The following is a 15,066-nucleotide window of genomic DNA, read 5'->3' on the forward strand; positions in this document are numbered from 1 at the left end:
TGCGCACAGTGTGATTGATTGACTTGTTGTCGGCCTGCCACGACCACTGGAATGCACCTCGTGTGAAAGGTAGGTGCCTCCAACAAACACACTGGCGCATACCTCCTCAGGTTACCTGGGTGGCACTCGGGGTACTATAAATTTCATTGTGTGCTTAAAGGACAGAAGACAGAAAAACAAAAATCAAGAAAATGTGCGCTTTTCTTCAGGTGTAGGTTATTTCACTTTACCTGTAATCTGATAGGAGAATAATACAAAACACCTGACCTCAAAATGAAATGCTGCATATAATGTAATAAAGTACATTGTCTGATTGGTTATGGTAATTCTTCATTTAGTCACAATAGACCTAACCTCAACCGCCTCGCGTCCAGTGAAATCACTTAAAACAGATGTGGCTGACGTGCGGTTCTAGATGGATCCATGAAAACTGTGTCTCACAAAAATGAGGTTGCACCAAAAAACCCCTCAAAAACGGGTCCTCAAATGTGCAGGAGAGTGTCCCCGTGAAGACAAAGCACGGGTGCATTGTTATATTTTACAGTCTTGCGTAAATCAAAAATTATAGAGGTGCTGAGAATAAAAAGCATCTGACATTTTTAGCGTGACAGTTCCGCCATTCCTGCGTTTAAGTGGCGGTGGGAGCTTTGTGGCGCTAGGCCGAGATCTCCTCCTGTTAAGTACACATCCTGTAAGCTTTGTCCCATGGCAGTGACCTGATCCAGCAGAAGGAAGCAACCAATCAGGAAGATATTAGATCAGCTCCAGGAAAAATTAATAAAATTCTCTCAAGTCGGCCTCACCTACTGTACTGAGCCCTGAGATTCATACGCAAGACTGAAGGCGTTCACTTTATATGCTTTCATCAGAGTGACTCCATTAAACTCCCCTCTCTCCAGGTTCTAATGATCTATGGGCATCATGATATGCCTCTGGAAGGTGTTGTGTTCCTTACAGCTGATGTCCAGACAAGGGTGGTCTGTGCAACCGGATCCTTTGACATCACAGAGAACATGAAAACATGAAACATAGTTATTGATCACAGAGTCCACGCTAATCAAATAGCACCTTGGTTTGTTTGAAGTTAAAAATGGTTACAGTGGGTGTTTACCATTGCACTTCAGGACCTTCCAGCCGCACCCCTCTTAAACATACACAGACAGAAGTGTTATTTGTATTGTTAAATTTACATTAAGTCCATTTTAATTGCATCAACCCACTAAACAGATCTTACAATAATGGGCCTGACAGAGAAAATTGCAATCATCTGTGAAGAGCCTGTGGCGGTATAATGGACAAACCTGATTAATTTAATCTTGTTGCACTCCATTATAGCTGCACTTTATCATTTCAACAGATGGAGCACTAAGAAATTAAAAAATGCTCTCAAGGATATGTGGCACTCTCTCATCCACTCGCATCCCTTTATCTGAAGGTGTGTTGGCTGCTGTGCTAAAATGAAGGCCTGGACTGGAACCTTTGGATGAGTGCATTTTCAGACCCAAATGAGATTATGTGAACAGTCAATTGATGCAACAAATCATCAGAATTGTCTTGTGATGTATTGCTGAAGGCTGTTAGAGGCTGTCCATCCAATCATCTAGCTCAATTACTTGATATTATCAAAGTAGCAGAATGACAATCGCTTTACTATATGGAGGCTTTTCACGCAAGAATGAATGCCGCATTCATTCAGCTGCTGTTTCAAATTGAAACGGTTTTTATAGTGCAGGAAAAACATATTCCTGATATTGCCAGTGAACTGGAATTTTGTAACACTCAATTAAAAGTGAAAACTGCAGCAACACAAACAGAATAAAGAGCTAATTTATTATTATTAATTTACATTACAGATGTTTCTAGAATTTATCCTAGTAGTTTATACAATAAAGTTGTTTTTCTTTTTACAGGTGGCCCCCTTGATATGTATTCTTGTTATAGTGTATACATCCTCTATAGATTACTCAGTTTGACTTGTTTTACAAGCCTTGAAAGGAACAATATCAGAAGAAAAGAGCATAAATCAGTTTGAAAAGAAATCCTCATAAACAGAATTTGTTGTTCTTATTTCCTCCTCGTCATCGTCTAAAACTATGCTATACTAAAATGCTAAAAAAGAAAAAAAAAACTAGGAAGCATTCATACACACACTAACAGCCAAAAACCGATAACTAAACAATGGCTCCCGTAGGTGGCGCTCTAATTCATATCCAAAAATTGCGAGACATGAGGATTACTGTAACTACAAATAATCATATTATGACTCACCAGAGCAAATGTCATTTAAAAAAGTGGATTTTTGTTTTCAAAAGGCAATTGAATGATTTTCTTTTCTGACTAATTATAAAACTATGCTATCAAACCAAAATGGTGGTGTGGGCTAATCTTACTGATAACAACTGCGGTTAAAATATATATATTAAATTATATGACACCGACAAGTAACAGCCTCTTGTTGAAGCCAAAAGTGAAGTGAATTATACCCTGGGTAAGCTTTCCTCGTGCCTGCCACATTTGATACCAGCGAGCAGCGCTCGCGCACAGACGCATGCGGATATCTTGCCAATTCACTGGAACCTTCCGACTCCGCTGCCATGAAAACGTTTAGCTTTAATGACGGACAATGATAAGCATTTTTACGTGATTGAAACCCCCTCCCTATTTTCCAGTCAGCAAAAGAAAGAAAAAAACGTTGACGGGCCAGCCGACTCTGGCGTTAATCTTTATGGACATGGATACTTGTTGCATGTGGTGACAGCGGCAGTACATAACAGCAAGGTAGGCAGCAGTCAAACCACTCGTTTCGCCTCGTCTTTGTTCTGTTGGCCATTTCTGCGCAGTTGTTCGGTATTTGTTTGACTTGTGTGGCGAATTTGACAGCGTGATATTGAGCCATTTCCAGAATGGGCGGGGACAGCGGGGTTACTTTCAGCGGGGCTACTTTCAGCGGGGCAGCCTCACAGTCCTCTGAATCACAGGATCGGTGCTCAGTGAGAAATTAAAGCTCCCTAAACTGCGCCTTTTTCTTTTAGGGTGACTGTGAATCGGTTTGTTTATTTTAGTTACGTCATTGTAAACGTTTTAATTGCAATTCAGTGTTTTGAAGTTTTCTTTGAATTTCTTTTATTTCAAGCGGTTTATCCTTCTGTAAAATTGACAATGCGTCAAAGAGTATGAACACTTCTGAACTTTTTAAATTGAATTTGTAAAAAAGCAGCACCAAGCCACATTTTGCAATAAAGAAGACCTATGCCTGCCCCTGCACTACACTGTGATTCATTACATGTGTTGACTCACCTCAATAACATATATAAAAACGTGTTTTTACACCCAGAAATGCAGTGATCTACGTACCAGTTGTGTAAGAGACATTTGTCAAAATATCATTTGCTCAAGTTGACAGGAGCTGTACCTGAGTTTCGCTCTCATCCATTCTGCCCCAGACTGCAGTCATTTTTCTGCTTAATTATTTCCCCCTTTTTTTAACCGTGCACCGCATTTGACAGTGATGGATAACAGGTTAAAAATGGACATTTTCTCCTCACTTAGTGCATGTTGGATTGGCTCAAGTATGCATGGTGTTCTTCCCTCAGACCAAAAGTCCTTGGAAAGATTGTGTTCCCCCTCTGTTTTCCCCATTCCTGTATGATACAGTTTGTCTTCATTTTCTCATGCTTCAGAGTTTTTGTGATGTATGGTTGAATCACATCAGCAAGACAGAAGTGTAGGTTATGTCAAAGTTATGCCATCACGATTCTGCTAGCCCTGCACAGCTAATTAAGCAGCTCTCTGGACCTACTGTGTAAAGGCGGTGGTTCCCTGATTCCCACCAATCAGTGTCATGCGTGCAGGCTCTTGATGTTCATAATCAAGCTGAATTTCTTCACCAGTATCCTGAATTTTAGATGTTTTGTTGTATTTTAGCCTTCAGTGCACAGACATGAGCATCCATTTATTTCCAAACTTGGTTTTATTTTATTTTTATGGTTAAACATTAAACATTGTTAAACAGCATTAACATCATTTATGATGTGGTAAAAATGTTTGAACCAATACACAGTTAAACACTCAATATTTAGTTGAAGAAAAGCAGCAAATCCTCACATATGAAATAATAAAAAAGAAGTAGCATTTGGTATTTTTTGCTTCAAAATATCCTAAATAATTAAAACAATCAACCTGTTATCAAAATAGCTGCCATTCCTTTTGATTAATTGATTCATTGTTATAAGATTATTCTGTAATAGTCTTCTCATTCTGATTACGTCATTTGACAAAGCCACAGTTTAATGTTCCTTTCCGTGGACTGCCCTTCAGAAATATCATCTATTATAAGAGGGGTCTGGAACATGGTCAAAATCCACAACATTGTAAATGGCATATTTATTGTGACTTGTGGTCAATACTTTTTATAGCTTTTTATATTTCATAGGGTGATCTCACATCCTCTGAATACCGTATTTTATGGACACATTTATTGAAATTGTGGAATATCTTGTTTTGTTTTGACCCAATTTCTTTTCTTTTCTGTTGTGTGTGTGTGTGTGTGTGTGGGGGGGGGGGGGGGGGGGTGTATCCTCAGTGGCCTGAGGTGGAACAGCTGCAACCCAAAGATCTGAGTTCAGAAATCCATCACTTTTTTAAAGTGTGGCTGTGCAGTAGAAATACTGCAATGTATCATGTCTGCAGCAATGAGGAGAACAATTTTCATTCACACATGTACTAGATTCCCTACTGTACTGTACATATGCTTCACGTTTTCTTTAAGACTTGACTTCAGAGGAAAGTTCTCCAGTCTGTTCTCCTTACTTTTGAAGTTACATGCTCCTCCTATTACTGGGGCCATGCAGTCTCCCCCATGGTGTCCTTGGACAGCTCTTTGAGTGCCTGAAAATGTTGCGGACCATTAATTCTGGATTGTCTTCATCTGTTTGCATAATTTTTCCTCCGTAACCGTTTTCCTCCCTCATTTTCACAGTCTGTGCTCTCAGGTTTATATTATTCTCTTTTACATATGTTTGAGGCTTCGGCAGATTTCAGTTTTATATCATTTTTTTTCAATACCACTGACAGTTGTTAAAGTTTTACATGAGTCTGTTTTATGGTATACAGCCTGTCAGCTGTGTACTGTACACAGTATGCTTTACAGCCTCTGTGCTGATGCTGACAGTTGAAACTCTTCACCTGCCAGCAGATAGGTTTACAGATATCTTCAACAATATTTTTTGTTCTTTTATTAAAAATTTCCAGAAACATGTAAAAGCATGAGTGCAACAGAGCTGTCAGTAAACAAGCAAAAAAAAAAGAAAAAAAAGTGGGTGTTCTCTTTAACTTTATATATTTTCTATTTTTTTCTGTTAGACTAATTTGCTGTCAGGCAGGAGGTTGTTTTTGCAACTCAGGCAGACTCCAGAAATTAATTTATCCAAATAACCAAGTCCTCCTGGGCCGTGGAGGTTGGGACACTGAAATGGCCCTGGTAGGCAAAGCCGTCTTTTGAAGTCTGGAATGTTTTGGCTGACTTAGAGCAGGCGACTGGAGTGGAGGGATCATTTTCACTGACCCATGGGATTTTTAACCATTTTCATATACCAAGAACAAAACAAAGTGAGGAAAAATGCCTGAGCTGATTTGCATTGACTTTGCTATCAAAAACCAAGGGGAAAAAATTAAGTGAGACTGATTTAGCGGGGCAGTAGATTTTCCTTCTTTTTTAAAAAAAAGTAATTTCTGGACTATGCTGACGATGGTGTATGTTACTTCATGGCTTAAAAAGTTTGACATATATTAAAAAAAAGAAAATGTAACTTAATGTGAGATGCCTGGTTGTCATGTTTCCATTCGTTCCATTCCTTTTCAAGACTACAGACTTTTTGCTGGTGGGATTGTTCTGTGATTTATTAAAAAAAACAAAAAACAGATCTAATAACAATCACCCTTATTAATGCATTGCATTAGTGCTAATTAGGTGGTCATTTGGACCGAGGGCAGAACAAATACAGGGCACATCCTAATAATCCAAACACTTTAATTGTAAATAAATGTTCTCATTAAGAGCATGCACTGGCAGTAATTTATTATATCCATTATATGAAATCAGCAAAATAGTCACATTAATAAAATTAATTTCTGTTTTTATACTCTATCCTATTAAAGACTTTAATAACAGCACCTAAATGGTATGCTTTTATTTAACAAGCCCAAGAAAAGGGAAGTGCAGTAAACCAAGCGGCGTGGAGTAAAGGGGCACTTGAGTTTCCAGAGTAATAAATAATTCACAGGTCCTGTGTGATGAGCTGCTGAGGACAGAAATCCCTAATGACAGCTTTTTATAACCTATGACTCAGCTCCCCATTATGCTTCTGACATCCCTACATAGACCACATCCCCTCTGCTTGCCCAGTGCTCACTCTTCTCTCGCCCTCCGCTGCTTCGTCTACTGCACTGACTAAAAGGAGTTATATTACACACTACTATGTGCAGTCACTTAATGAAAGAAACTGAAATGGGAAAACATATAATTTTTTTAGAAGCTAAATGTATGTAATTCATATAGCACATCCTAATGAAATTGTTAGCATTTAATTTATTTTACTTTATGTTGGAAACGTTTTTTGTTTGTGTTTTGGGGTTTTTTGTTCTTTCCCATATGCGCTGGAGTCACTTGCTAACTTCTTGAAGTGTAATGTAACCGTATTAGTCAACTGGCCTAATTAAATCTGTATGTGTATATTTTAATCTTGTAACAGTTATTTGTTTGTGTTCACAGGAAGAGAGAAAAAAGTATCTTTGTTGAATCAATATCTGCCTGTCTTGCTAGCTTTTTACTGAAATAGTTTGTCAAAGGATTTTAGTAAAAACAGCAGTTGTACTTGGAAATGTGTCCAAGTTCATGCGTGGTTATTCATTTCTTTCTTGTGCTTTGCTGCCTTAGGTGAATGCTGGAAGAACTAAGCTAAACTCAATACCCATTGCTACTGCTTTGTATGTGTGAGGTAAGAACCTGAATAATTGAGTTTCTCCAGTCCAACTTAGGTCTGTGACTTAAAGTGCTGCAGTGTGTGATTGGCATAATGGCACCATACCCCCCCAGGTAAGGTCAGTGCGAGCAACATCTGGCTCTATTGTGCATAATGCAGCTCCCAGTATGAAAGGCAAGGCCTCATATGGTTTTGGTTGATATCATTATTGTTATCATTTCCAAACTCCAGTTCTCACTAAGAATAGGTGGTTAATTTAGATGCAAAAAAAAAAAAAAAATCCAATTACTCAGACCTGCTTGCAGTTGTCCCCAGAGTTAGTGCATGGAAATAAATCTGGTGGCCTTGATTAAGTACCTGAGAATAGAGTTAGCACAGTGCTAGTAGTTTATAGTAACACAGTGGACATGGGCAATTAAGCCCACCAAGTAATTTACAGTACTGCTTGCAGGTGGTGACCAGGTACGAGCTGGGGACCACCTCAGTAACAAATTAGATCATATAGGCAAGGAGAGTAGAGGCTCTGTAGGACTGCCAAATAAAGTAAAGCAATCAAAGATTTTAAAAAGCTTGGCACGTATTTCAAATTTGTTATGATTTTGGTTTCTTTTTTTAAAGGAACAACATAGGGCACTGGGGTTTTTTTGTCTGTGATTTTCTGGAGAATGAATGATCACTTTTATACGTTGTTGATCTTTTTACGTCAACGTGGACTGTTCTCCTCTCACTGCTGCCTATTAATTATGAAATACTGTAGACCTTTCCCATTTAATTTTACTGCTTCTTCCTGCTGAACTTGGTGTGAAAGGCTGCTGTTCTTAAATAGGTGTATAAAAGTAGGAGCGGAGCGTTTCCCGAGTACCAGCTCTCCCCACAGCATTATGTCATCAGAGTCAAAAAGGCACAGCTAAAGAAAAATAGCTTGTTTCACACATAATAGACACCTTAACACGTGGAGCAAATGGAGCGCGTACAGAGCTACTTTTCTTTCTGGTCACAGGACAGACAGTGGCCGCCTTGATAAGAAAAGCATGTTTGAATGCATCAAATTTAACACTGCAGAAAGACGTGAATTTTGGAAAAAATAATATAAATTTAAAAAAAAATTTAACTCTAGGTGAATTTGTTCAGTGATGCCTTTATGATTGTACTGTACTCTGTGTACTCTATGTAACAGTGTTGAAAACAGTGCCCTCTTCTGCCTGCTTGCCAGTGTCTGTGCTGTTTGTCCACAAACTGAATGACTTGCTGTATTCCACAGTGCTGAGATGCACTCTGTGTGGCACCTTATCTGTCATTTATCAACCTTTTGTAGAGGTAATGACTAGGCTGTTCAGCCTTGGAAAAACTTCGACTACGTTGAGCTCTACTGTCAGCATCCTGGCCTTAGTGCGGGGGGATTTCATCAAGGCCAACACAGTATGATGGCCCTGCTCCCTGTAAGTGTCCACTGCTGGGCTGGTTTCCTCAGTAAGGCCATTTCACTTAACAGTCCAGTTCCCCCATGGCCCCTCTTATACTTTAGGTGTTTCATAAAACCCTCATAGTTGTATTTTTGTAGTATTTTGTGTTGTATTTTCGCAGCAGGAATAAAGTAGTAATAAAAAAACTTAGCTGCTTTAAAAAAAACTGTAAGTGATTTGCCTCTATTTTTATTTATATCTTTTAAACCTTCATAAATACATGTACATGTTTATTGCCAGTCATACCAAGCACAGTGGTTGGTGAGTAGCTTTGAAGGATGGACCATCTATTTTCATTTATGACCAACACCCTGCAAATAGTCTTAACAGCTAATTGGCATAAACTCCAATGATGTGAGCAGAACCCCAGCACCAGCAGCTGTGTGTGGTCCACAAATGCTTGCACAGCTATTTTAGAACCCCAGTCCAAAAGAAATATACAGTGTGTTCATGCTTCGCTTGCAGTGCAACTCAGAACATTTCGCCTTTTCTCCAAGCAGAGAAGTCTTATTTCTGTAATCTTCTTTAATATTGATATTTAAAGCATTCATCATGCAAGTAAGCATCAGATATATTTTTTTAATGTGCATGTTCTCTTTGTAAATAAAAAAAATATCCTGAATAGTCTTATAATAATAATTGATACTTTTAATGGAACATTTCCAAAGGTATGGGTTTGTTGGATATGTTGCGGGGCTACTGAGCAATAATTAGCATTTTGGCTGCTGATGTTTAATCTCTTATTAGCCTTCAGGTGACATGAAACAGCATCGGCTTCATTCTAGCGTTTGCCATTCAGATGCAGGTTGAGTGACAGCCACAGAACAGCACGTCTCTTATGTAAACCTTCCCTCTACTGCCACGAAATTAGAGTGCCTGTTGCTACACACTGCTGCCTCCTGCTTCTGCACAAATGAGAAGTAAGCACTGTGGTTCAGAAGTTCACATTTTGGATGCATGCCGGAACTACTTAAAACCAGTGACGTTTTCAGGGAACAGGTGGTCCGGGTGACATAATTCTGGCTTACTGTTATGATCCCTAGAAATTAGGTCCTGATACGCTGCCAGAAGGGTTATTACGCTGTCATTTTCTATAAGTTTTAGTGTATCTGTCTTGTTATTAATGGAAAAATATATGAATGCAAAGATATTGATACAAAATACTTCTTTGCAACTGCTTATATGCTTAAAGATATTAAATATCGCTACAGATAATTTGCGTACATGTCAGACATTAACACCCATCTTTTACATGTCTCAAAGCTTGGCTAAGAAAGCTATTTATTCTCATCCACTGTTAACTACTGGCACATATGCGTTAGAGTGGAATGCCATTCAGAATGCAGAAAATATATTTAGTTCTTGCCAACAGACAGCAAAAGGCACCAGTGGGTCTAGCCCCTGTGTGAGAACAGTTATTTCTGTCACAGTATGGACTTTCAATTACTGTAATCCGCTCCTTAAAGAACATTGATATGATTGATAAGATATGAATTTCAGCACATATTGTAAGTCAGTGGTGTCTAAAATCATAATGTAATGATTTGCAAATCATTTAAACTCTAGTATATTTAATTCATAGAATAAAGGCTATGTGTCATATACTGAAACTGAGATTTTTTTAAAATACATGTGCTGTTGTTGCAGAACAGTGCATTTAGGTGCAGCCCTCGCCACTTTTATGCAGACATAGTGGGTGCAAGAGAGAGAAAGAATAAAAGAATAAGACACATCTCCCTGAGCTCGACAGGTGGGTTGCTGGGCCTGCATTTCAGAAAAACTTGGAAAAAAGGCATGTTTAACATTGTTTTGCATCGCTGCTTCTCTCAGCATTGTCTATTCTACATCTACGTGTTCAGGAGCTGTAGTTGCTGTAGTTTTGAAAGCTATAGCCTTTCTTCCTTCATACAGGATTCCAGCTGCTTTACATTTCAAAGGATCATTTTTTGTAGTTTTTTACTTCATCATCTGCCCGATGTTTTCTCTGGATTACACGTCTAATCTTCAGGCATGCCAATTTAGACTTAACCCAGACAATTTTACAATGGAACCATGCAAATTTAATATGCATTGAATGGGTTTGGCAGTGTCTTGCTAAAATGCGCAAGGTCTTGCAAAAAACATTGCCTGGTTGACACTAAACCACTCTTTATTGCTTTAATGGTGCCTTCACAGATATGTGGTTACCCATGTGCACTAAGCACTACCATATTATCACAGTTACTTTGCATTTATTACAAAACAGATGTTCCCTGTTTGTTTTGTCTCAGTCCATCTTAAAGAAGCTCAGACCCACAGAATGCAGCAACATTTCTTGATTTTATTTCTGTGTTTCTTTTTTAATTTGCCTCACACAGTTTTAACTTGGAATGAACTGTGTTCACTGGCAATGTTTTTAGTTATGACATTTATCACCGGTTGGAATTTTTATGTTCTGTTTTTGATTTTTATTTATTTATTTTTTATTAAATAGAGGATTTAGATCATTTAATTTGGTAGTGTTTATTTATTTTCGGATGCAAGGTTGGCAAACTTTTATTTTTACATGATGGTTATCCGTTACACTGGCTTCTTGGGTGTTAGTCTAGGATATTGTGGAGTGAATATTTTGGGACATTAGAGCGTATTGTACCCTTTGGCTTTGTTGCTATCTGCATGCCTGCTTTTGGTTTGATACAAAATGACTGCATTAGAGAGATTTTAACAGTCTGACAGATCTAAGTTATTATTTTGAGTTTCTGTAAGCCCATTAATAGGTAGGCACTTATGGACGGTGGAAATACCCCACAGCTGCAGTCTGGCTGTTGCTCCATATGTTTCCCCCAGAAGAGCCTCAAACTTCAGTGTTGCACAGACATGTGTCCAGCAAACAGTAATACAAAGAGAAACAGATGTCTTGTTTTTAGTCACAATCAAATTAATAGAAAACATAGTTAGAAATCAGCTAGTATTTTCCATGCAGATGTGTAGTAATCCTTAATGTTTAATTTATTATTGATATGCATGTTTACATGTAACTCCATGGTGTTACATGTAAACATTTTATTTCAGGACACACTGTGAGGTCTGATAATTGGAGGTTTTATCTAAAACCAAGTCTACCAACAAAGTCAGGTGATTCAACAAGGGTTAAATGAGAACAACGCCCTGATAAGTGAATTACTTTCCTGGTATGAACACACAACAGTATTGTCCAAAAGCCCTCTGTTTATATTAGGAAACTATTGACCAGCTCAGCCAAACACTACCTATCCTGTTTAATTAGTAAGTAATTCCTGCAAAGTTGTCTTATACAAACAGTACAGAGCAGTGTGAATGGTTGCTGAGTGGTAAAGTGCTGCCTTCGTTAGAAAGGCAAATAACTGTTGGGTTGAGTTGTGTAAATATTTTAGAACCGAGCTGCACAACTGACTATTGCCCATCAGTGCAGTTGTGTATGTAACACCAAGCCCTATGGCCACTCATGTATAAAAATACTGTTTTATGGATGATTAAGCATGTTAAAGACAACACTGCTGTGTAATACTACAAAATACACTGTTTTTCCTTATGAAATTTTCCAGAGTTGCCTATTGTAACCAGTTTGTAAACCTTTTTGATCAGGGAAATAATAAAAACAATTTTGTTTTTGTCCAGGTTTTCACAGGCTCATTAATAAGTATTTTCAAGCATAACCTGATTAATGTACCTCATTAATGCCCAAATGACTGCAAAGTGATGATTCATTCATTTGCTAATTGTTTGTTTAATTAATTCTCATGTTAGCTTTAAGCACGAGATAACTCTGATATTAAAAAGCAAATTTATGCCTTCCTTGTACAGACCTTTAAGACCACTTTGCAATCATCTGGATATTAATAGTAGTAGGAAACAACGTCCTTGCTGCAAGTCAGACTGAATATTGGATTAACTTTATTATGATTAAGAAAACAATCTTGCATGATGGCAAATGAAAAAAGCTTAAAATAAACATGCAGCTAATAGCTGACATTACCACCATGGAGCCATTTATTTAATAAACTGTAATGAATAACCTGAGCAGACACTTCATTGGTGTCCGTGGCTCTGCATTATTGAAGTAATTCACTAACGATAATCCATATGCAAATGAGGATTATATAAATGAAAACTTAGATATGCTGTATTTGTTTCTCAGAGCAGATAACTGTGTCCTCATCTCTGAAAAATAATCCATGAGGTTTGACTAAAATAATCAAAAATAAGTTCTTTGGTCATTATTCTGATTTGCTACCATGAGTGAACAATACCTTTACCTTCTTTCAGTACTCAAACTTTTTAAATGTCCTAGAGGAGTTCTTGTTCGAGTCCCAAACCTACTGAGATCTCTAATGAAGGCTTTACCTTCCAGGCAAGCATATTTCTCCAAATGACAGTAATTTACATATGATGTATTTAGAGAAGGAGAGGGCAGGCTAATTCCATTTGGAGAGTTTCCTTTGTTTTAGGAGTCATTAGCAGCTAGCTCAAATCTAATTTTTACAATTTCATCAGGCCATCTTGGAAAGCCTCTGTGAGCTCATCAGAGAGGAGCATTTATTGCTAAGTGTTCTCTATTGCATTAGCACACAATAAAGCGGCCAGGGACTGCTACAGACGTTTATGGGGAATCCAGTTAACACTCTGGCAATTCGTTTTTTATTGGGACACAATCAATTTTTATTCATTTTAAAGCCAGAATGCTTTCTTTCATTGTGTGCCTACCCCAGCTTATTATCCCCTAAACTAATTACTCAGTTGTTTTCACAAAATGCTAATATTTATGTTAAAGATTTCCTCTTTTAAATTCAGACATGGCGTGCATATACATGCACTTCCCGCTAAGCTTTAAGCATAGTAATTGCATTCATTTAATTTGTGTAAGTCCTATTTTAAAGTATTACAGTATTAATCATTGAATCTGGCCCCTGGGTCAAATCTGGCACTCGGAGTCATTTGGTCCATCTTGGAATTTGAATTTTACCATTTTTAAACTGCAACAAAACTTGTACTAGCAGAAATGTGTGCATGTAGTGGACATACCAGGGGGGGTTGAAACACGTTTTGCCAATATTACATATTCCATAATTATAATTAAACCAGAAAGAATTTCAGTTTATTTGCTAGGAAGACACTCTGCCCTGGCTTTGGCAAAAGCAAAATAAAATCATATTTTCACCACTCCTTACTAAAACCTATCCGGCATTATTTTGCCAAACTCTGAGTGACTCTGTATGGTTTCTTTTAAAGGGACTCTTTAGCTTTTTCAGTGCCCAATGTGATCTCTGCATAATTAGAAACCAAGCTATACTTTTTAAGAGTCGCTATTTCTATCCTTGATTTATGTTGATTTTCCACCATGACTTCAAATGGTATCCTTAATCACAGACAAGTCAAGCCCTATCAGATAGACATGAATGTGACTCTACCATACATATTTATGCAGTATATTGTATTTAAAATTAAAGGTACTATTTGCTTTACTGGTTGTTGGGTTGCTGTTTGTGGTGTGAGCTAGATGAGTACGTCATCATTGATAATGTTTTGTGATCAGTGCAGTATAATAATTAGATGCCTGAGTGTTCCAGAAGTCGAGACGAGCATGGACCCCTCTTCCTCTGCAGTAGTCTTTTCTCTTGTTTACCAAGACCATCTTTAAAGGCTCCCATTTGATGCTGATATTGTTTGTATCAGGTGTATATCTTGCACCTTTCAACTTTTTGTACCGAAGCAATCTTACTTCGTCGTCCTTGATCCACCACTGCTTTCCCATCAGTAAAATGCACAGACACAACTAGAGAATATCCATAGCTGCTATTAATGTGTATGTGTTTGCAACTGTTTTACTTTCTATGTGTGTGCACGGATATTCTTTTCTTTCAGTTTTGGGATTTGTTCTGCAGTGGCCTCTGGAATGCTTTCAACACATTGATGAGATGACAAGTTATCATTGATCTGTCCTTACTTAGTGGGATCTATTAAATAATGTATGGGCTCCCGTGCATTACCAGGACAATCTCCTGTCCTCGACCCATTAGAGGAGTAGGGCATGGGGCCCTAGTGGCTCAGGGCCCTCAGAGGTCCTTGGGCTTTCATTTAATTAAATTATCCTATAATGAAAACTCCCATAAGGAGATTAATTTTAATTATTTATCAGCGGCCGATTTGAGGGAGAGGCTGCATTAATAATGCATGAAAGGGCTAAACATTTTTCAATTCATCACCTTTTCCTTTTGTTAAAGGTGCAATTTATTAAGTGCTCTGCAGCTGCTAGAGATATTGGTGGTGGAGATGTGGGCAGCCAGTCCCAGAGGTCAGTCAAAGGGGCTGCTCAAGTGCTCAAATGTCATTTGATAATGTTCATATTTATTGGTCAATTAATATCCCTAAAATTCTTCTGTAGTATTAAGTATTGTACTAGTGTCTTTGCATGCATTTGTACGTGTTTTGAAAGATTTATCCACACTGTGAAAAAGAAAGTAACACTTTTCCTTTCCTCAAATATACAGTAATGTTTTCCTCTGTTTCTCAAAGCTTGATGGATTTTATATTAATACCTAAGGCAAGGAAGTAATCAAAATTATGCCGGTAGTTCTCTGTTGATGTTTGTATATCTCCATCAGATT

At 37.9% G+C, this 15,066-nt stretch overlaps 1 protein-coding gene across 1 annotated transcript in view; it reads left to right on the forward strand.

Moving 5' to 3' along the window:
* The first annotated feature begins 2,576 nt into the window (after positions 1-2,576).
* The window catches only part of eya1 (EYA transcriptional coactivator and phosphatase 1), a 62,697-nt gene continuing 50,207 nt past the window's right edge, over positions 2,577-15,066 (forward strand). The window contains exon 1 of the mRNA XM_085418626.1: positions 2,577-2,778. The gene's annotated coding sequence lies outside the window, so the exon portion shown is untranslated. The remainder of the gene's footprint in view (positions 2,779-15,066) is intronic.

This window comes from Rhamphochromis longiceps, linkage group LG9 (assembly GCF_057381845.1).
Source record: "Rhamphochromis longiceps isolate RC_006_pf linkage group LG9, R_longiceps_female_GT1.1, whole genome shotgun sequence".
Classification (NCBI taxonomy): domain Eukaryota; kingdom Metazoa; phylum Chordata; class Actinopteri; order Cichliformes; family Cichlidae; genus Rhamphochromis; species Rhamphochromis longiceps.